The sequence below is a fragment of the Hippichthys cyanospilos genome, unplaced genomic scaffold (assembly GCF_059441005.1).
Source record: "Hippichthys cyanospilos isolate Australia breed blue-spotted pipefish unplaced genomic scaffold, RoL_Hcya_1.0 HiC_scaffold_28, whole genome shotgun sequence".
NCBI lineage: Eukaryota > Metazoa > Chordata > Actinopteri > Syngnathiformes > Syngnathidae > Hippichthys > Hippichthys cyanospilos.
Genome location: NW_028283384.1, coordinates 252878 through 276269, shown reverse-complemented (window position 1 = coordinate 276269; position 23392 = coordinate 252878). Strand labels below are relative to the sequence as shown.

The window sequence follows — 23392 nt, the reverse complement described above, 5'->3', positions numbered from 1 at the left end:
AGACTGTCAACATCAGGATGAAGGTTTGTCAGGAGCAGTCTCAGATCACCGCGCTCTGTGATGTTAAGTTTGTTTCTTTGTTTGGTGAGGAGCCTTGTCACAGCGCTGAACCCCCTTTCAACCAGGTAGGAAGTCGGAAAAGCAATGAAAAACAACTTGATGGCTTTCCATAGGGTTGGATAGCGTTTTGGGATCGCTGTTTGCATCCAAAAGGCTTGGTAAGAGGTTTTGAACTTTGGTTTCAGATCCTCATCATTTTGCAAACTTACAAGTTCCTCTTCTAGATGGGTTGGCACTTCTGTGCTGGGTTCAGTGAACGGATCGATCACCCAATCAGGGATTTCAAGAGAAAATATGTCGTTAAATCTGACTGACATATCTCTGTAGAGTTCTGCTAAATGAGCGCAGTACACGGCAATGTCATCGTCCTTCACTCCCGTTTCCTTCTCCAAGTTAGACAAACAAGGAAACTGACGGAATTCGCGTCGTCCAAGGTTTCTGCTGTAGAGCTGTAATTTTGAGAGGAATGCTGAGAGGACGGACTTGGCTTTGATTAACGAAGTCTCATCACCTTGCACCACGCTAACACCTCTGGCAGCTATAAAAACTGACTTGCATCTGGAGAGAAGCTTAAATAAATAGAAGACAGGCGCCTCAGATATTATTCGCTAATTTCGTTTCTTTAAATAGACCAATGCGCAGTTCACCTCGAATCATAAAAATTGATAGCTGATGCATTAAGCCGGTCGCTGTGCGCATACGTCTGTGGTTAAGCGTTGCCGGCGCGCTATTGTGTGCTCCTCTGCGGCTGACTGGATGGTGGTGGTTTCCCCAGTCGCCTGCATCGACGATAAACTCGCGACAGTTAGTGATATACGGTATATGCGCGCTGCTCGTGAGCGCTCGAGCAGACAACGTTTCTTGTTTCAATAAAGCTTGTTTTTTGTCGACTTTTTATTACAGACAATCAATTTTTCCGGTCTTTCTACAAACACCAACGTCACATTTCAATGTAATTGCTCAATCGCCCCCCTTCACTATTTCAACGCCCCCCATTCGCCTGTTTATTCGTCAGCGCCCCCCTGAAAGTTCACACCACCCCCCGAGGGGCGGTACCGCCCACTTTGAAAACCACTGCTTTAGAAGCAAGAATTAAGAGGACTACATTCATTATTTCAGCTGAAAAATGCTTAGTTTATGATTTATAGTCAACATTAATGTAATGTCCCAAACAAGCGTTTTCAGCCCGAGTGGAGCACATTTTGACTGTTTTTTAAAAAACATCATTGTACATTGAAATTTCTGCTTGCGTATGCTTTAGAAGCGAGAATTAAGAGGACTACATTCATTATTTCAGCTGAAAAATGCTTAGTTTATGATTTATAGTCAACATTAATGAAATGTTCCAAACAAGCGTTTTCAGCCCGAGTGGAGCACATTTTGACCCTTTTTTTAAAAACATCATTGTACATTGAAATTTCTGCTTGCGTATGCTTTAGAAGCAAGAATTAAGAGGACTACATTCATTATTTCAGCTGAAAAATGCTTAGTTTATGATTTATAGTCAACATTAATGTAATGTCCCAAACAAGCGTTTTCAGCCCGAGTGGAGCACATTTTGACTGTTTTTTTAAAAACATCATTGTACATTGAAATTTCTGCTTGCGTATGCTTTAGAAGCAAGAATTAAGAGGACTACATTCATTATTTCAGCTGAAAAATGCTTAGTTTATGATTTATAGTCAACATTAATGAAATGTCCCCAACAGCGTTTTCAGCCCGAGTGGAGCACATTTTGACTGTTTTTTTAAAAACATCATTGTACATTGAAATTTCTGCTTGCGTATGCTTTAGAAGCAAGAATTAAGAGGACTACATTCATTATTTCAGCTGAAAAATGCTTAGTTTTTGATTTGTAGTCAACATTAATGAAATGTCCCCAACAGCGTTTTCAGCCCGAGTGGAGCGCATTTTGACTGTTTTTTTTAAAAACATCATTGTACATTGAAATTTCTGCTTGCGTATGCTTTAGAAGCAAGAATTAAGAGGACTACATTCATTATTTCAGCTGAAAAATGCTTAGTTTATGATTTATAGTCAACATTAAGGAAATGTTCCGAACAAGCGTTTTCAGCCCGAGTGGAGCACATTTTGACCGTTTTTTTAAAAACATCATTGTACATTGAAATTTCTGCTTGCGTATGCTTTAGAAGCAAGAATTAAGAGGACTACATTCATTATTTCAGCTGAAAAATGCTTAGTTTATGATTTATAGTCAACATTAATGAAATGTCCCCAACAGCGTTTTCAGCCCGAGTGGAGCACATTTTGACAGTTTTTTTTAAAAACATCATTGTACATTGAAATTTCTGCTTGCGTATGCTTTAGAAGCAAGAATTAAGAGGACTACATTCATTATTTCAGCTGAAAAATGCTTAGTTTATGATTTATAGTCAACATTAATGAAATGTTCCAAACAAGCGTTTTCAGCCCGAGTGGAGCACATTTTGACCGTTTTTTTAAAAACATCATTGTACATTGAAATTTCTGTTTGTGTATGCTTTAGAAGCAAGAATTAAGAGGACTACATTCATTATTTCAGCTGAAAAATGCTTAGTTTATGATTTATAGTCAACATTAATGTAATGTCCCAAACAAGCGTTTTCAGCCCGAGTGGAGCACATTTTGACCGTTTTTTTAAAAACATCATTGTACATTGAAATTTCTGTTTGCGTATGCTTTAGAAGTAAGAATTAAGAGGACTACATTCATTATTTCAGCTGAAAAATGCTTAGTTTATGATTTATAGTCAACATTAATGAAATGTCCCCAACAGCGTTTTCAGCCCGAGTGGAGCACATTTTGACTGTTTTTTTTAAAAACATCATTGTACATTGAAATTTCTGCTTGCGTATGCTTTAGAAGCAAGAATTAAGAGGACTACATTCATTATTTCAGCTGAAAAATGCTTAGTTTATGATTTATAGTCAACATTAATGAAATGTTCCAAACAAGCGTTTTCAGCCCGAGTGGAGCACATTTTGACCGTTTTTTTAAAAACATCATTGTACATTGAAATTTCTGTTTGTGTATGCTTTAGAAGCAAGAATTAAGAGGACTACATTCATTATTTCAGCTGAAAAATGCTTAGTTTATGATTTATAGTCAACATTAATGTAATGTCCCAAACAAGCGTTTTCAGCCCGAGTGGAGCACATTTTGACCGTTTTTTTAAAAACATCATTGTACATTGAAATTTCTGTTTGCGTATGCTTTAGAAGCAAGAATTAAGAGGACTACATTCATTATTTCAGCTGAAAAATGCTTAGTTTATGATTTATAGTCAACATTAATGTAATGTCCCAAACAAGCGATTTCAGCCCGAGTGGAGCACATTTTGACTGTTTTTTTAAAAACATCATTGTACATTGAAATTTCTGCTTGCGTATGCTTTAGAAGCAAGAATTAAGAGGACTACATTCATTATTTCAGCTGAAAAATGCTTAGTTTATGATTTATAGTCAACATTAATGTCATGTCCCAAACAAGCGTTTTCAGCCCGAGTGGAGCACATTTTGACTGTTTTTTTAAAAACATCATTGTACATTGAAATTTCTGCTTGCGTATGCTTTAGAAGCAAGAATTAAGAGGACTACATTCATTATTTCAGCTGAAAAATGCTTAGTTTATGATTTATAGTCAACATTAATGAAATGTTCCAAACAAGCGTTTTCAGCCCGAGTGGAGCACATTTTGACCCTTTTTTTAAAAACATCATTGTACATTGAAATTTCTGCTTGCGTATGCTTTAGAAGCAAGAATTAAGAGGACTACATTCATTATTTCAGCTGAAAAATGCTTAGTTTATGATTTATAGTCAACATTAATGTCATGTCCCAAACAAGCGTTTTCAGCCCGAGTGGAGCACATTTTGACTGTTTTTTTAAAAACATCATTGTACATTGAAATTTCTGCTTGCGTATGCTTTAGAAGCAAGAATTAAGAGGACTACATTCATTATTTCAGCTGAAAAATGCTTAGTTTATGATTTATAGTCAACATTAATGAAATGTCCCCAACAGCGTTTTCAGCCCGAGTGGAGCACATTTTGACTGTTTTTTTAAAAACATCATTGTACATTGAAATTTCTGCTTGCGTATGCTTTAGAAGCAAGAATTAAGAGGACTACATTCATTATTTCAGCTGAAAAATGCTTAGTTTTTGATTTGTAGTCAACATTAATGAAATGTCCCCAACAGCGTTTTCAGCCCGAGTGGAGCGCATTTTGACTGTTTTTTTTAAAAACATCATTGTACATTGACATTTCTGCTTGCGTATGCTTTAGAAGCAAGAATTAAGAGGACTACATTCATTATTTCAGCTGAAAAATGCTTAGTTTATGATTTATAGTCAACATTAAGGAAATGTTCCGAACAAGCGTTTTCAGCCCGAGTGGAGCACATTTTGACCGTTTTTTTAAAAACATCATTGTACATTGAAATTTCTGTTTGCGTATGCTTTAGAAGCAAGAATTAAGAGGACTACATTCATTATTTCAGCTGAAAAATGCTTAGTTTATGATTTATAGTCAACATTAATGTAATGTCCCAAACAAGCGTTTTCAGCCCGAGTGGAGCACATTTTGACTGTTTTTTTAAAAACATCATTGTACATTGAAATTTCTGCTTGCGTATGCTTTAGAAGCAAGAATTAAGAGGACTACATTCATTATTTCAGCTGAAAAATGCTTAGTTTATGATTTATAGTCAACATTAATGAAATGTCCCCAACAGCGTTTTCAGCCCGAGTGGAGCACATTTTGACTGTTTTTTTAAAAACATCATTGTACATTGAAATTTCTGCTTGCGTATGCTTTAGAAGCAAGAATTAAGAGGACTACATTCATTATTTCAGCTGAAAAATGCTTAGTTTTTGATTTGTAGTCAACATTAATGAAATGTCCCCAACAGCGTTTTCAGCCCGAGTGGAGCACATTTTGACTGTTTTTTTTAAAAACATCATTGTACATTGAAATTTCTGCTTGCGTATGCTTTAGAAGCAAGAATTAAGAGGACTACATTCATTATTTCAGCTGAAAAATGCTTAGTTTATGATTTATAGTCAACATTAATGTAATGTCCCAAACAAGCGTTTTCAGCCCGAGTGGAGCACATTTTGACCGTTTTTTTAAAAACATCATTGTACATTGAAATTTCTGTTTGCGTATGCTTTAGAAGCAAGAATTAAGAGGACTACATTCATTATTTCAGCTGAAAAATGCTTAGTTTATGATTTATAGTCAACATTAATGAAATGTTCCAAACAAGCGTTTTCAGCCCGAGTGGAGCACATTTTGACCGTTTTTTTAAAAACATCATTGTACATTGAAATTTCTGTTTGTGTATGCTTTAGAAGCAAGAATTAAGAGGACTACATTCATTATTTCAGCTGAAAAATGCTTAGTTTATGATTTATAGTCAACATTAATGTAATGTCCCAAACAAGCGTTTTCAGCCCGAGTGGAGCACATTTTGACCGTTTTTTTAAAAACATCATTGTACATTGAAATTTCTGTTTGCGTATGCTTTAGAAGCAAGAATTAAGAGGACTACATTCATTATTTCAGCTGAAAAATGCTTAGTTTATGATTTATAGTCAACATTAATGTAATGTCCCAAACAAGCGATTTCAGCCCGAGTGGAGCACATTTTGACTGTTTTTTTAAAAACATCATTGTACATTGAAATTTCTGCTTGCGTATGCTTTAGAAGCAAGAATTAAGAGGACTACATTCATTATTTCAGCTGAAAAATGCTTAGTTTATGATTTATAGTCAACATTAATGTCATGTCCCAAACAAGCGTTTTCAGCCCGAGTGGAGCACATTTTGACTGTTTTTTTAAAAACATCATTGTACATTGAAATTTCTGCTTGCGTATGCTTTAGAAGCAAGAATTAAGAGGACTACATTCATTATTTCAGCTGAAAAATGCTTAGTTTATGATTTATAGTCAACATTAATGAAATGTTCCAAACAAGCGTTTTCAGCCCGAGTGGAGCACATTTTGACCCTTTTTTTAAAAACATCATTGTACATTGAAATTTCTGCTTGCGTATGCTTTAGAAGCAAGAATTAAGAGGACTACATTCATTATTTCAGCTGAAAAATGCTTAGTTTATGATTTATAGTTAACATTAATGTCATGTCCCAAACAAGCGTTTTCAGCCCGAGTGGAGCACATTTTGACTGTTTTTTTAAAAACATCATTGTACATTGAAATTTCTGCTTGCGTATGCTTTAGAAGCGAGAATTAAGAGGACTACATTCATTATTTCAGCTGAAAAATGCTTAGTTTATGATTTATAGTCAACATTAATGTCATGTCCCAAACAAGCGTTTTCAGCCCGAGTGGAGCACATTTTGACTGTTTTTTTAAAAACATCATTGTACATTGAAATTTCTGCTTGCGTATGCTTTAGAAGCAAGAATTAAGAGGACTACATTCATTATTTCAGCTGAAAAATGCTTAGTTTATGATTTATAGTCAACATTAATGAAATGTCCCCAACAGCGTTTTCAGCCCGAGTGGAGCACATTTTGACTGTTTTTTTAAAAACATCATTGTACATTGAAATTTCTGCTTGCGTATGCTTTAGAAGCAAGAATTAAGAGGACTACATTCATTATTTCAGCTGAAAAATGCTTAGTTTTTGATTTGTAGTCAACATTAATGAAATGTCCCCAACAGCGTTTTCAGCCCGAGTGGAGCACATTTTGACTGTTTTTTTTAAAAACATCATTGTACATTGAAATTTCTGCTTGCGTATGCTTTAGAAGCAAGAATTAAGAGGACTACATTCATTATTTCAGCTGAAAAATGCTTAGTTTATGATTTATAGTCAACATTAATGTAATGTCCCAAACAAGCGTTTTCAGCCCGAGTGGAGCACATTTTGACCGTTTTTTTAAAAACATCATTGTACATTGAAATTTCTGTTTGTGTATGCTTTAGAAGCAAGAATTAAGAGGACTACATTCATTATTTCAGCTGAAAAATGCTTAGTTTATGATTTATAGTCAACATTAATGTAATGTCCCAAACAAGCGTTTTCAGCCCGAGTGGAGCACATTTTGACCGTTTTTTTAAAAACATCATTGTACATTGAAATTTCTGTTTGCGTATGCTTTAGAAGCAAGAATTAAGAGGACTACATTCATTATTTCAGCTGAAAAATGCTTAGTTTATGATTTATAGTCAACATTAATGAAATGTCCCCAACAGCGTTTTCAGCCCGAGTGGAGCACATTTTGACTGTTTTTTTTAAAAACATCATTGTACATTGAAATTTCTGCTTGCGTATGCTTTAGAAGCAAGAATTAAGAGGACTACATTCATTATTTCAGCTGAAAAATGCTTAGTTTATGATTTATAGTCAACATTAATGAAATGTTCCAAACAAGCGTTTTCAGCCCGAGTGGAGCACATTTTGACTGTTTTTTTAAAAACATCATTGTACATTGAAATTTCTGCTTGCGTATGCTTTAGAAGCGAGAATTAAGAGGACTACATTCATTATTTCAGCTGAAAAATGCTTAGTTTATGATTTATAGTCAACATTAATGAAATGTTCCAAACAAGCGTTTTCAGCCCGAGTGGAGCACATTTTGACCCTTTTTTTAAAAACATCATTGTACATTGAAATTTCTGCTTGCGTATGCTTTAGAAGCAAGAATTAAGAGGACTACATTCATTATTTCAGCTGAAAAATGCTTAGTTTATGATTTATAGTCAACATTAATGTAATGTCCCAAACAAGCGTTTTCAGCCCGAGTGGAGCACATTTTGACTGTTTTTTTAAAAACATCATTGTACATTGAAATTTCTGCTTGCGTATGCTTTAGAAGCGAGAATTAAGAGGACTACATTCATTATTTCAGCTGAAAAATGCTTAGTTTATGATTTATAGTCAACATTAATGTCATGTCCCAAACAAGCGTTTTCAGCCCGAGTGGAGCACATTTTGACTGTTTTTTTAAAAACATCATTGTACATTGAAATTTCTGCTTGCGTATGCTTTAGAAGCAAGAATTAAGAGGACTACATTCATTATTTCAGCTGAAAAATGCTTAGTTTATGATTTATAGTCAACATTAATGAAATGTCCCCAACAGCGTTTTCAGCCCGAGTGGAGCACATTTTGACTGTTTTTTTAAAAACATCATTGTACATTGAAATTTCTGCTTGCGTATGCTTTAGAAGCAAGAATTAAGAGGACTACATTCATTATTTCAGCTGAAAAATGCTTAGTTTTTGATTTGTAGTCAACATTAATGAAATGTCCCCAACAGCGTTTTCAGCCCGAGTGGAGCACATTTTGACTGTTTTTTTTAAAAACATCATTGTACATTGAAATTTCTGCTTGCGTATGCTTTAGAAGCAAGAATTAAGAGGACTACATTCATTATTTCAGCTGAAAAATGCTTAGTTTATGATTTATAGTCAACATTAATGTAATGTCCCAAACAAGCGTTTTCAGCCCGAGTGGAGCACATTTTGACCGTTTTTTTAAAAACATCATTGTACATTGAAATTTCTGTTTGTGTATGCTTTAGAAGCAAGAATTAAGAGGACTACATTCATTATTTCAGCTGAAAAATGCTTAGTTTATGATTTATAGTCAACATTAATGTAATGTCCCAAACAAGCGTTTTCAGCCCGAGTGGAGCACATTTTGACCGTTTTTTTAAAAACATCATTGTACATTGAAATTTCTGTTTGCGTATGCTTTAGAAGCAAGAATTAAGAGGACTACATTCATTATTTCAGCTGAAAAATGCTTAGTTTATGATTTATAGTCAACATTAATGAAATGTCCCCAACAGCGTTTTCAGCCCGAGTGGAGCACATTTTGACTGTTTTTTTTAAAAACATCATTGTACATTGAAATTTCTGCTTGCGTATGCTTTAGAAGCAAGAATTAAGAGGACTACATTCATTATTTCAGCTGAAAAATGCTTAGTTTATGATTTATAGTCAACATTAATGAAATGTTCCAAACAAGCGTTTTCAGCCCGAGTGGAGCACATTTTGACTGTTTTTTTAAAAACATCATTGTACATTGAAATTTCTGCTTGCGTATGCTTTAGAAGCGAGAATTAAGAGGACTACATTCATTATTTCAGCTGAAAAATGCTTAGTTTATGATTTATAGTCAACATTAATGAAATGTTCCAAACAAGCGTTTTCAGCCCGAGTGGAGCACATTTTGACCCTTTTTTTAAAAACATCATTGTACATTGAAATTTCTGCTTGCGTATGCTTTAGAAGCAAGAATTAAGAGGACTACATTCATTATTTCAGCTGAAAAATGCTTAGTTTATGATTTATAGTCAACATTAATGTAATGTCCCAAACAAGCGTTTTCAGCCCGAGTGGAGCACATTTTGACTGTTTTTTAAAAAACATCATTGTACATTGAAATTTCTGCTTGCGTATGCTTTAGAAGCGAGAATTAAGAGGACTACATTCATTATTTCAGCTGAAAAATGCTTAGTTTATGATTTATAGTCAACATTAATGAAATGTTCCAAACAAGCGTTTTCAGCCCGAGTGGAGCACATTTTGACCCTTTTTTTAAAAACATCATTGTACATTGAAATTTCTTTTTGCGTATGCTTTAGAAGCAAGAATTAAGAGGACTACATTCATTATTTCAGCTGAAAAATGCTTAGTTTATGATTTATAGTCAACATTAATGTAATGTCCCAAACAAGCGTTTTCAGCCCGAGTGGAGCACATTTTGACTGTTTTTTTAAAAACATCATTGTACATTGAAATTTCTGCTTGCGTATGCTTTAGAAGCAAGAATTAAGAGGACTACATTCATTATTTCAGCTGAAAAATGCTTAGTTTATGATTTATAGTCAACATTAATGAAATGTCCCCAACAGCGTTTTCAGCCCGAGTGGAGCACATTTTGACTGTTTTTTTAAAAACATCATTGTACATTGAAATTTCTGCTTGCGTATGCTTTAGAAGCAAGAATTAAGAGGACTACATTCATTATTTCAGCTGAAAAATGCTTAGTTTTTGATTTGTAGTCAACATTAATGAAATGTCCCCAACAGCGTTTTCAGCCCGAGTGGAGCGCATTTTGACTGTTTTTTTTAAAAACATCATTGTACATTGAAATTTCTGCTTGCGTATGCTTTAGAAGCAAGAATTAAGAGGACTACATTCATTATTTCAGCTGAAAAATGCTTAGTTTATGATTTATAGTCAACATTAAGGAAATGTTCCGAACAAGCGTTTTCAGCCCGAGTGGAGCACATTTTGACCGTTTTTTTAAAAACATCATTGTACATTGAAATTTCTGCTTGCGTATGCTTTAGAAGCAAGAATTAAGAGGACTACATTCATTATTTCAGCTGAAAAATGCTTAGTTTATGATTTATAGTCAACATTAATGAAATGTCCCCAACAGCATTTTCAGCCCGAGTGGAGCACATTTTGACAGTTTTTTTTAAAAACATCATTGTACATTGAAATTTCTGCTTGCGTATGCTTTAGAAGCAAGAATTAAGAGGACTACATTCATTATTTCAGCTGAAAAATGCTTAGTTTATGATTTATAGTCAACATTAATGTCATGTCCCAAACAAGCGTTTTCAGCCCGAGTGGAGCACATTTTGACTGTTTTTTTAAAAACATCATTGTACATTGAAATTTCTGCTTGCGTATGCTTTAGAAGCAAGAATTAAGAGGACTACATTCATTATTTCAGCTGAAAAATGCTTAGTTTTTGATTTGTAGTCAACATTAATGAAATGTCCCCAACAGCGTTTTCAGCCCGAGTGGAGCGCATTTTGACTGTTTTTTTTAAAAACATCATTGTACATTGACATTTCTGCTTGCGTATGCTTTAGAAGCAAGAATTAAGAGGACTACATTCATTATTTCAGCTGAAAAATGCTTAGTTTATGATTTATAGTCAACATTAAGGAAATGTTCCGAACAAGCGTTTTCAGCCCGAGTGGAGCACATTTTGACTGTTTTTTTAAAAACATCATTGTACATTGAAATTTCTGTTTGCGTATGCTTTAGAAGCAAGAATTAAGAGGACTACATTCATTATTTCAGCTGAAAAATGCTTAGTTTATGATTTATAGTCAACATTAATGTAATGTCCCAAACAAGCGTTTTCAGCCCGAGTGGAGCACATTTTGACTGTTTTTTTAAAAACATCATTGTACATTGAAATTTCTGCTTGCGTATGCTTTAGAAGCAAGAATTAAGAGGACTACATTCATTATTTCAGCTGAAAAATGCTTAGTTTATGATTTATAGTCAACATTAATGAAATGTCCCCAACAGCGTTTTCAGCCCGAGTGGAGCACATTTTGACTGTTTTTTTAAAAACATCATTGTACATTGAAATTTCTGCTTGCGTATGCTTTAGAAGCAAGAATTAAGAGGACTACATTCATTATTTCAGCTGAAAAATGCTTAGTTTTTGATTTGTAGTCAACATTAATGAAATGTCCCCAACAGCGTTTTCAGCCCGAGTGGAGCACATTTTGACTGTTTTTTTTAAAAACATCATTGTACATTGAAATTTCTGCTTGCGTATGCTTTAGAAGCAAGAATTAAGAGGACTACATTCATTATTTCAGCTGAAAAATGCTTAGTTTATGATTTATAGTCAACATTAATGTAATGTCCCAAACAAGCGTTTTCAGCCCGAGTGGAGCACATTTTGACCGTTTTTTTAAAAACATCATTGTACATTGAAATTTCTGTTTGCGTATGCTTTAGAAGCAAGAATTAAGAGGACTACATTCATTATTTCAGCTGAAAAATGCTTAGTTTATGATTTATAGTCAACATTAATGAAATGTTCCAAACAAGCGTTTTCAGCCCGAGTGGAGCACATTTTGACCCTTTTTTTAAAAACATCATTGTACATTGAAATTTCTGTTTGTGTATGCTTTAGAAGCAAGAATTAAGAGGACTACATTCATTATTTCAGCTGAAAAATGCTTAGTTTATGATTTATAGTCAACATTAATGTAATGTCCCAAACAAGCGTTTTCAGCCCGAGTGGAGCACATTTTGACCGTTTTTTTAAAAACATCATTGTACATTGAAATTTCTGTTTGCGTATGCTTTAGAAGCAAGAATTAAGAGGACTACATTCATTATTTCAGCTGAAAAATGCTTAGTTTATGATTTATAGTCAACATTAATGAAATGTCCCCAACAGCGTTTTCAGCCCGAGTGGAGCACATTTTGACTGTTTTTTTTAAAAACATCATTGTACATTGAAATTTCTGCTTGCGTATGCTTTAGAAGCAAGAATTAAGAGGACTACATTCATTATTTCAGCTGAAAAATGCTTAGTTTATGATTTATAGTCAACATTAATGAAATGTTCCAAACAAGCGTTTTCAGCCCGAGTGGAGCACATTTTGACTGTTTTTTTAAAAACATCATTGTACATTGAAATTTCTGCTTGCGTATGCTTTAGAAGCGAGAATTAAGAGGACTACATTCATTATTTCAGCTGAAAAATGCTTAGTTTATGATTTATAGTCAACATTAATGAAATGTTCCAAACAAGCGTTTTCAGCCCGAGTGGAGCACATTTTGACCCTTTTTTTAAAAACATCATTGTACATTGAAATTTCTGCTTGCGTATGCTTTAGAAGCAAGAATTAAGAGGACTACATTCATTATTTCAGCTGAAAAATGCTTAGTTTATGATTTATAGTCAACATTAATGTAATGTCCCAAACAAGCGTTTTCAGCCCGAGTGGAGCACATTTTGACTGTTTTTTAAAAAACATCATTGTACATTGAAATTTCTGCTTGCGTATGCTTTAGAAGCGAGAATTAAGAGGACTACATTCATTATTTCAGCTGAAAAATGCTTAGTTTATGATTTATAGTCAACATTAATGAAATGTTCCAAACAAGCGTTTTCAGCCCGAGTGGAGCACATTTTGACCCTTTTTTTAAAAACATCATTGTACATTGAAATTTCTGCTTGCGTATGCTTTAGAAGCAAGAATTAAGAGGACTACATTCATTATTTCAGCTGAAAAATGCTTAGTTTATGATTTATAGTCAACATTAATGTAATGTCCCAAACAAGCGTTTTCAGCCCGAGTGGAGCACATTTTGACTGTTTTTTTAAAAACATCATTGTACATTGAAATTTCTGCTTGCGTATGCTTTAGAAGCAAGAATTAAGAGGACTACATTCATTATTTCAGCTGAAAAATGCTTAGTTTATGATTTATAGTCAACATTAATGAAATGTCCCCAACAGCGTTTTCAGCCCGAGTGGAGCACATTTTGACTGTTTTTTTAAAAACATCATTGTACATTGAAATTTCTGCTTGCGTATGCTTTAGAAGCAAGAATTAAGAGGACTACATTCATTATTTCAGCTGAAAAATGCTTAGTTTTTGATTTGTAGTCAACATTAATGAAATGTCCCCAACAGCGTTTTCAGCCCGAGTGGAGCGCATTTTGACTGTTTTTTTTAAAAACATCATTGTACATTGACATTTCTGCTTGCGTATGCTTTAGAAGCAAGAATTAAGAGGACTACATTCATTATTTCAGCTGAAAAATGCTTAGTTTATGATTTATAGTCAACATTAAGGAAATGTTCCGAACAGCGTTTTCAGCCCGAGTGGAGCACATTTTGACAGTTTTTTTTAAAAACATCATTGTACATTGAAATTTCTGCTTGCGTATGCTTTAGAAGCAAGAATTAAGAGGACTACATTCATTATTTCAGCTGAAAAATGCTTAGTTTATGATTTATAGTCAACATTAATGAAATGTTCCAAACAAGCGTTTTCAGCCCGAGTGGAGCACATTTTGACCGTTTTTTTAAAAACATCATTGTACATTGAAATTTCTGTTTGTGTATGCTTTAGAAGCAAGAATTAAGAGGACTACATTCATTATTTCAGCTGAAAAATGCTTAGTTTATGATTTATAGTCAACATTAATGTAATGTCCCAAACAAGCGATTTCAGCCCGAGTGGAGCACATTTTGACTGTTTTTTTAAAAACATCATTGTACATTGAAATTTCTGCTTGCGTATGCTTTAGAAGCAAGAATTAAGAGGACTACATTCATTATTTCAGCTGAAAAATGCTTAGTTTATGATTTATAGTCAACATTAATGTCATGTCCCAAACAAGCGTTTTCAGCCCGAGTGGAGCACATTTTGACTGTTTTTTTAAAAACATCATTGTACATTGAAATTTCTGCTTGCGTATGCTTTAGAAGCAAGAATTAAGAGGACTACATTCATTATTTCAGCTGAAAAATGCTTAGTTTATGATTTATAGTCAACATTAATGAAATGTTCCAAACAAGCGTTTTCAGCCCGAGTGGAGCACATTTTGACCCTTTTTTTAAAAACATCATTGTACATTGAAATTTCTGCTTGCGTATGCTTTAGAAGCAAGAATTAAGAGGACTACATTCATTATTTCAGCTGAAAAATGCTTAGTTTATGATTTATAGTCAACATTAATGTCATGTCCCAAACAAGCGTTTTCAGCCCGAGTGGAGCACATTTTGACTGTTTTTTTAAAAACATCATTGTACATTGAAATTTCTGCTTGCGTATGCTTTAGAAGCAAGAATTAAGAGGACTACATTCATTATTTCAGCTGAAAAATGCTTAGTTTATGATTTATAGTCAACATTAATGAAATGTCCCCAACAGCGTTTTCAGCCCGAGTGGAGCACATTTTGACTGTTTTTTTAAAAACATCATTGTACATTGAAATTTCTGCTTGCGTATGCTTTAGAAGCAAGAATTAAGAGGACTACATTCATTATTTCAGCTGAAAAATGCTTAGTTTTTGATTTGTAGTCAACATTAATGAAATGTCCCCAACAGCGTTTTCAGCCCGAGTGGAGCGCATTTTGACTGTTTTTTTTAAAAACATCATTGTACATTGACATTTCTGCTTGCGTATGCTTTAGAAGCAAGAATTAAGAGGACTACATTCATTATTTCAGCTGAAAAATGCTTAGTTTATGATTTATAGTCAACATTAAGGAAATGTTCCGAACAAGCGTTTTCAGCCCGAGTGGAGCACATTTTGACCGTTTTTTTAAAAACATCATTGTACATTGAAATTTCTGTTTGCGTATGCTTTAGAAGCAAGAATTAAGAGGACTACATTCATTATTTCAGCTGAAAAATGCTTAGTTTATGATTTATAGTCAACATTAATGTAATGTCCCAAACAAGCGTTTTCAGCCCGAGTGGAGCACATTTTGACTGTTTTTTTAAAAACATCATTGTACATTGAAATTTCTGCTTGCGTATGCTTTAGAAGCAAGAATTAAGAGGACTACATTCATTATTTCAGCTGAAAAATGCTTAGTTTATGATTTATAGTCAACATTAATGAAATGTCTGTCAGAGAAATCTCAGAAAAGAAGACTAGGACAAGCCTAGCTGCTTAAACAGCAAAAAGAGTAACTCAGACCAGCCAAGATTGACTTTTCTATGCCGGACATAGGGAAAAACCGCTTGGGCAAATGTAACTCGTGGGTCTTCCAACGCGTTTTCCACTTGCCCAGCCGTTCCCCCCGGCTTTTATTGAATAGAAGCATAGCAGATTACAAGACACAACAAAAGAGCCAGCCGGGCGCCACCGGCAGCTGGGCCAAGGTCCCGGCTCACACTTTCGTGCGTCAACAGTTCTATCTAAGGACAGGGTCAAGATGAACTAGGATTGCATAGATGGGTAACAATGAACTAAGAACATAATGATAACAACCTAATATATGATTCCCTTCACATATCCCCCCTGATTATCATTATGAAAACACATCAAACGATGTCAAAAGCTATTGCTTGAGTGGGAAGAAAACTACCCAAAAACCCAGTGGGAAAAAGGTAGAAACCCTTCCCAAGCAAGAGCTTGTTATAAGGAAAAAAGAAAAAGAAAAAGCAAAAGCTAAAGCTGTTTTTGGTCCAATACATGTATATACATATTGCAAACCATGGCACATCAACATCCTACGTCTGAAACCTTTTCCGTAGGTGCATCATAAATGGTTCACACAGAAGTTGAGTCGTTATCAGAGTCGGAGTCGTTGTCGGAGTCGGAGTTGGAGTCAGAGTCTGAGTCAACAGGTTGATAGCCAGTCATGGCCACGGTCACTTGCGCCGCTATTTTGAATTCGATAGCATCCATGATTTTGGTGGCACAGATCTTACACAAGGCACACCGCAGGTTATGCAGAAACATGACAGCAAGAGAATGCAGATGATGACAGAAGCAATGGCTACAGCCACGCCCTTCCAATTGCCAAAGAAGTCCTGCAACCAATGCAGGAAGGGGTTGAGCTTCAACTCCCTCTATACTGTACTTAGAGTCCTCAGTCTGCACTCCCTGAGCAGTGTCAGTGTCTCAGACAACGAGCCATTAGACAAAGTGTGTAAAGGAATAAATGCGCAACATTCACCTGATGGCAAAAGCTTGCACACGCCACCCTTTTCTGCCAGTCATGTCGAGTGCCTGTCTGTTTTGAATAGTCATAAGTGAAGTAGCATGTAGTTGTGAAGCTGTGTGTGTAGAAGGTGCGTCCGCGATATCAGTCGACGAGTATACTTTATGATTGACATCATTGAAAAAAATCAGTGTGTTTGTACACAGTCACTGGAAATAGAGCACCAAATATGGCAAATGCGAACCCGCTGCATTTGCTTTGTCAATCAATTTGTCTTTGTCAGGAATGCTCCAAGGCATGCCAATCGCATCAAAAATAGACGGAAGTTTGTCTGGTGATTGGGACTGGTGGTTTGTCAGTGTTGCATTTGGACCAATGGGTGGAGTTCTTAACACTGAAACAAACGTAGCGTTTTATCGCTGTTCCTGTGATGTCCGTCTGGAGCTGGAGGTTGCCCATGACGCTGGTGGGCAAACGCTGTCTGTCTGAGGTAGGCATGGTTGGTCGTCCGGACACAAGGGCGCCGCCCAGCATCAAGCCGCATGCTGCTCGGAAGAGTGCTGGCGGACAGGCCATTCTCCTGAGAGGGGTGTGTTTACCACAAAAACCCTTTCTTCCACTGTGGTCTTTCGTTGGTGCACCGTCCGTGCACTTGGGGGTGCTGATCCTCACTTCGAGGGACTGGCGTCGCTAGGCCCATCAACAGGGGGTCGAAGGATCTTGCACTGCGACTGGTGGATCCACCCGTCGCGTCCTTCAACTTTCACCGCAGTTGGTGTCGCTGCAATCATCTGGAACGGGCCATCCCAGCGTTCACTGTCCCAACGAGGTCGTCAGCACCTTGAGGAACACCTGGTCTCCGATCTGGACCCGGGTTTTCTGTGGGATAGAACACACTGGCCAGTCATTGTGCTTATGCATCTCCCTTGTGCCAAACAGTCTTTTCATGTGAACTGGAAAAGAACATCCACTAGGTGGCTGGTCATGGGTTAAGTCTGCTAGTCCGTATGGTCCTCCATATACTATTTCAAATGGTGATAAAGTTTTTCCTTCAGCGGAACAAATCTCATTTCTGTGGCCACAATAAGAATGCAATCTGGTCGCTGTCTCTTTATCACTTGCATTGTTTTTATGCGTATGGCCTTGACTGTCCCATTTGTTCTTTCAACAAGCCCTTCTGATATTCAACAGTTCTCCAACTTTAGTAACAGCTTTTTTCACAAAATGCAATCAATTGTCACTTCTAATTTCTCTCAGACTGCCAAATGTCAGTATGATTCGATCACACAATGCTTTGACAACTGTTTTTGCATCACAATGCGCTGTTGGGAAGTCAACCCACTTTAGGAATGCATCTAATATGACGAAACAATATTGCTTTCCTAATGCCTTATTTGGTTCAATGTCATCCATATATATCATATGAAATGCTTCGGGTGGTTCTAGAAATTTGCCTCTATGTGGTCACAAATAAACTTGCGCATTATTGCAAAAACAGATATCACAACATTTACAAAAAACACAAACATTTTGAGTATAAAAAGTGAACCCATATGCTACTGATCATGCATATTCCCCCCTGTTGACACATGGCAAAGCTCATGTGTCAACTTTGCTGCTCATTCAAATCAGAATTTTAGTAACCATGGTTTTCTAACCGCCAATCTACTTTTTTCTTCAACATCTTGTTATGCTCCTTTTTTTAGCCATTTTTGCTGCTACAGTTTAGGAGCTGATGTTTTCCTTGATATCAAGATGGTCTGTGTGTCTTGTTCATCATGTAGTGTGTCAATGCGGTTGTCTTGTGCTTTGGCAACTGTGGGCACACCTATGACTGTTTCTTTGGCTGCTTTGTTTGCCTAATCGGTTTCCTGCTCTAATTTGGTCATTTCTTTTCTCATCGTGGTTTTGAAGCCGCGGTTAGCCCAAAGTTGATAAAACACATGCCATACTCGCTGTCTGTCCATATTGTAACATCTTTGCTTTCAAAAATTTCACACGCTTTGATTAGCGCGGCCAATTCATCTGCTTGCAATGAACATGTCGATTTTAATGTTCCTTAAAACAAAATGTTTAATATATGTAGTAACTACATATCCCACCCTTTTGCGGCCGTCTACCCCTTTGCTAGCTGAACCGTCAAAAAAAAAACAACTTCTCCAGTCGGGAGAGGGTTGTCATTCAGGTCAGGTCTTGGTTCGGTGGGAATTTGGGCGTGGCTTCCACAGTCGTGTGGGGTGCCGTCTACAGGCGTGGGCAAAGGTGTCGCTGGGTTTGATGCTCCACATTTAACAATTATAATGTGTCCCTGTGATACAAGAACCGCGGTGCAATATAAATGTCATGCAGGCGATAAGAGTGTCATTTTTTGGGGTGGGGGGTTTCCAGCAACAAAACAAATACATAGGGAACCCTCAACGTGAGGGAGTGAAACAACACAACCTCCACTGAAGCCTCCCCAGCCAATGCTGCGGCCAGCACCACCTGAACGCCTTCAGGGGTCAGCCCAGCAACTGCATCCAATTCCTCAGAGTAAAATTTGACTGGCCTCAGTTTCCCGTCATGCTTCTGCAACAAAACTGAAGTCATGAATCCCTGTTTAGCGGTCACTCTTTGCTCAAATGGTTTGCTGTAATCCGGTAGTGTCAATACGGATGAATTAAACCAATTCCAATTTCACACTGTCAACTGCCTCGTCAGCTTTTTTCATAACTGATATCAAGCAGTGGCCTAGTCAATTCAAAACAAATTTTGGAATCCATATGCTACAATAATTCATCAGCCTCAAAAATGACATCATTTGTCTTTTAGTCTGAGTTTTTGGGCTTTCGCAATGGCGAAAATCGCAATTTTGTCTGTCAGTAACAATTCTGCCATCCTTATCTCATTAGTTCTGCCAACCTTCTTCCATTTGTTTCCACTTGCCCAAAATCTTTCTTGCCACAACGCCAACATCCTTATGCATTCAATTTTGTCTTTCAACTCTCTCTTACATCCTTCTTTTCCGCTACCACAATTCCTGTTTCCAACACAACACACTTCCACTTCTCCATCACACCAGAATGTCTGTTTTCTCCCCTACATTCTTCTACTTTTCTTCTTCTACTCCACTCTCAGCTGAATAGTCGATTTATCTAATCTCTGAGTGTTGGAGGTCACTCACATCTACATTTTTGTTTGTCGTATAGTTCCATTTAGCCTTGCATTTTCTCAGCTGCTGTCAATATGTTCAGCCTGTTTATCCATTATCTACCATAATGCGATTTGTTTTTAGAAAACTCTTGCAAACTATACTATATCAAACAATTAACATATCGACTGGTTCATCCTCCTTTTGCACAGTTGAATCTATTTTACTGTAAGACCTGATCCTATCATGCTAATCTCTTCAAACAATTATTACATATAAGGCATCAATCTTCTACCTTTTAAATTCATATTTTGTAAGGTGCCAGGCTTTCTTCCGCTTTTGCGTACTTGTATTTTGCAGGGCCAGTATACAAAAATAATTCTGTCCTTTTTGCCTCCTTTTGTCTTAACATGCAGGGTTTGCTACTTGGATCATGAAATACAACTCCCTATCACGCGTCTATGCAATTTTCTATACAGGTGTGGTTGGTAGAGAAGGGTCACATTCCTGTTTTCAGAAAGTGGAGGATAAATTACGAAAAAAAGGTCGCAGTCACGGTCAAAAAGGGAGGCAGAGGCCTCTGATTGCCACCCCTGCTCTCCGCGCCTCTGTTTGTCCTGTTATCTGCAATTCTCGCAAGCAGCTTTGTTTGGTGTCTACTTGGCTGTTTTATTTTTTCTACAGGTCATTTAGTGGCTGCTGCTATTTCCAGATTCAACTTTTTCTCTTTTATCGATTTTGCTATTTGAAATTTTTCTTCAGCTTTGTTCTAACAAATTCAGTGGTCTCTATCAATTTGCCAATTACAAATATTTTCCACTTTGAAGAACAACAACAGCAACAACAACAAAATCAACTTTAGCAAAAACGACAATTCCCACAACTATGACAACAACAATAAGAGCAACACATGCAGCAAACTGTGTGAAAATTTCAACAGAGCAAGCTTCACAAACTTACACTCACAATCACTTCTCATTTTCATACCACAGTCTCCCAAGCTGGCTATCATACGACAACATGCCTACATGTTATTAAGCTATGAAAACACAACATTTATAATTCAACGTCATCTGGCTATCCACCCCTGGCATAGCCTCACATACAACACAACAACTTTGTGTATTTTATTTGTGTTTCAACCACTAATTATTCATTGCCAGTTAATCTAGCATTTGGAAACATCCTAATTCTTAATTTAGTCTCAACTGATCCCATAATATATTTTTCCATTTTTTCTCATTTCACCTGTGTGCTGAGAATTAACCCTGTGAATGGACCAGTTTCTGCCCACAAACCTCAGGTTTGAAACCATCTCAAATTTGTCATTTTGACTTTTAACCATGCAGACTAGATCAAGCCCGATCTAACAATGTATTTTAGCCAAATTTCAACAAATATCATTGTTTATTTCTAACAATCTAACATACAAACATGTAACACACCAATAGTTACACACCAGCAAACTGACAGATACACACGCAGATCCACATCACACAACATGCAGTTTACAACGTATATGTGGACTTTGTTAAGCACGTACAAGACACACTTTTTGCACACACCATTTCAAATGGCTTCACTCCTTTGGCTTCATGTCAACCCTCAGTACTCAGATGTGGAGCTGAGACCCAGTCCCGAAAAGGGTCTTACTGCCGTGGCCACGGTCTTGCCTGGTTGTCAACTCCGCCTCTGAAAACCTCAGGTGTCTGGGTTTAAGAATATGGTGGTAAACTCAGGTACGAATTGTTGGTGTCTGTTTTCCACCGTTAATTTGGGTTTACTGTCTGGCTGTGTTAGTTGCCGACAGGTTAGTGGCTTCGGTCAAATCATCATCTGCTTTCCTTTTTTTCTCAGCCACCTTCCATGGTCGTTTCGGTTTGGCTCTATCAACTAAAGCCTTGCATTTAAACCACTGTTAACCATCACTGTTTTCAATCCTTTCCCTGTCCTTCAATGACAACTTCCGCAACACTTTCTCCAATCCACCACAATCATCCACGTCTCCTGAAAAACCGTATTGGATTTTCCATTTTTCCACATACTTAGTACTTTCTCTGCTATCTATCTCTGCCCGACGTACTTTTTCCTTCGATTCATCCACAAAACAACAACATTCCTTTTCCCATTTTGCCTCCTTGGGCCGAGTTGCGGCCTCGGAGGACTTATTTCTTTTTTTTTTTCATGATTAACTATGTTTCCTTCGTCACGGGAGAAATGCTACGTGCCTGGTGTCGTGTCGGATACCGAGCTTCTACCTCGAAAGGCGGATATCCCCAGGTGTTTATACTCACGACCGTTTCACCAGTTTTAGATTTCCCGTCACTCAGGACATCCACTCCACATTCATTCCACACTCATACATCACAAAAATGATCAGCAACTGTGCACCGGATGTTAAACTTTCTCTTTTTTAAGTCAGGCCGTTTGTTTAAAGTCCAATTGACTATACGTTTAAGGTCCAATGGACCAGCCAGTCTCGTCAGACTGAACCCGTCTAGACGGTCGTTTAAGGTCCGATGGACCGCACGTTTAAGGTCCGATGGACCGCCCGTTTAAGGTCCGATGGACCGCTCGTTTAAGGTCCGATGGACCGCACGTTTAAGGTCCGATGGACCGCACTTTTAAGGTCCGATGGACCACACGTTTAAGGTCCGATGGACCACTCGTTTAAGGTCCGATGGACCACTCGTTTAAGGTCCGATGGACCGCCCGTTTAACATCCGGTGGACAATTCAGACTCGTCAGACTGACCTTTTGTTCTTGCAATCTCTCCGCTGGTCGAGTCACTCTGGTTCGTTGGATGGTGTTTGCGTTCCTCCGGTGAGCGGTGTCCGACGTCTGGCCTCGTGGAAAGGAGGGCTTCCAGAATCCAACGGATTCCGACGGTATACCGATTGGTTCAGCTGTCGTCGATCGTCCACCGAAGAGAAGGCTTCTTAACCATCCGGCTCGAACGGACCAAGTTAGAATGTCAGAGAAATCTCAGAAAAGAAGACTAGGACAAGCCTAGCTGCTTAAACAGCAAAAAGAGTAACTCAGACCAGCCAAGATTGACTTTTCTATGCCGGACATAGGGAAAAACCGCTTGGGCAAATGTAACTCGTGGGTCTTCCAACGCGTTTTCCACTTGCCCAGCCGTTCCCCCCGGCTTTTATTGAATAGAAGCATAGCAGATTACAAGACACAACAAAAGAGCCAGCCGGGCGCCACCGGCAGCTGGGCCAAGGTCCCGGCTCACACTTTCGTGCGTCAACAGTTCTATCTAAGGACAGGGTCAAGATGAACTAGGATTGCATAGATGGGTAACAATGAACTAAGAACATAATGATAACAACCTAATATATGATTCCCTTCACAATGTCCCCAACAGCGTTTTCAGCCCGAGTGGAGCACATTTTGACTGTTTTTTTAAAAACATCATTGTACATTGAAATTTCTGCTTGCGTATGCTTTAGAAGCAAGAATTAAGAGGACTACATTCATTATTTCAGCTGAAAAATGCTTAGTTTTTGATTTGTAGTCAACATTAATGAAATGTCCCCAACAGCGTTTTCAGCCCGAGTGGAGCACATTTTGACTGTTTTTTTTAAAAACATCATTGTACATTGAAATTTCTGCTTGCGTATGCTTTAGAAGCAAGAATTAAGAGGACTATATTCATTATTTCAGCTGAAAAATGCTTAGTTTATGATTTATAGTCAACATTAATGTAATGTCCCAAACAAGCGTTTTCAGCCCGAGTGGAGCACATTTTGACCG

The 23392-nt window shown here is 37.1% G+C and overlaps 1 long non-coding RNA gene across 1 annotated transcript; it reads right to left on the bottom strand.

Moving 5' to 3' along the window:
- Positions 1 to 15539: 15539 nt before the first annotated feature.
- LOC148405181 (uncharacterized) lies at positions 15540 to 22984 on the bottom strand. Its single transcript, XR_015864389.1, has 2 exons — positions 22385 to 22984; positions 15540 to 17379 (listed from the first exon to the last, which is right to left on the bottom strand). It is a non-coding gene; the product is annotated as an uncharacterized LOC148405181 (long non-coding RNA).
- Positions 22985 to 23392: the final 408 nt, after the last annotated feature.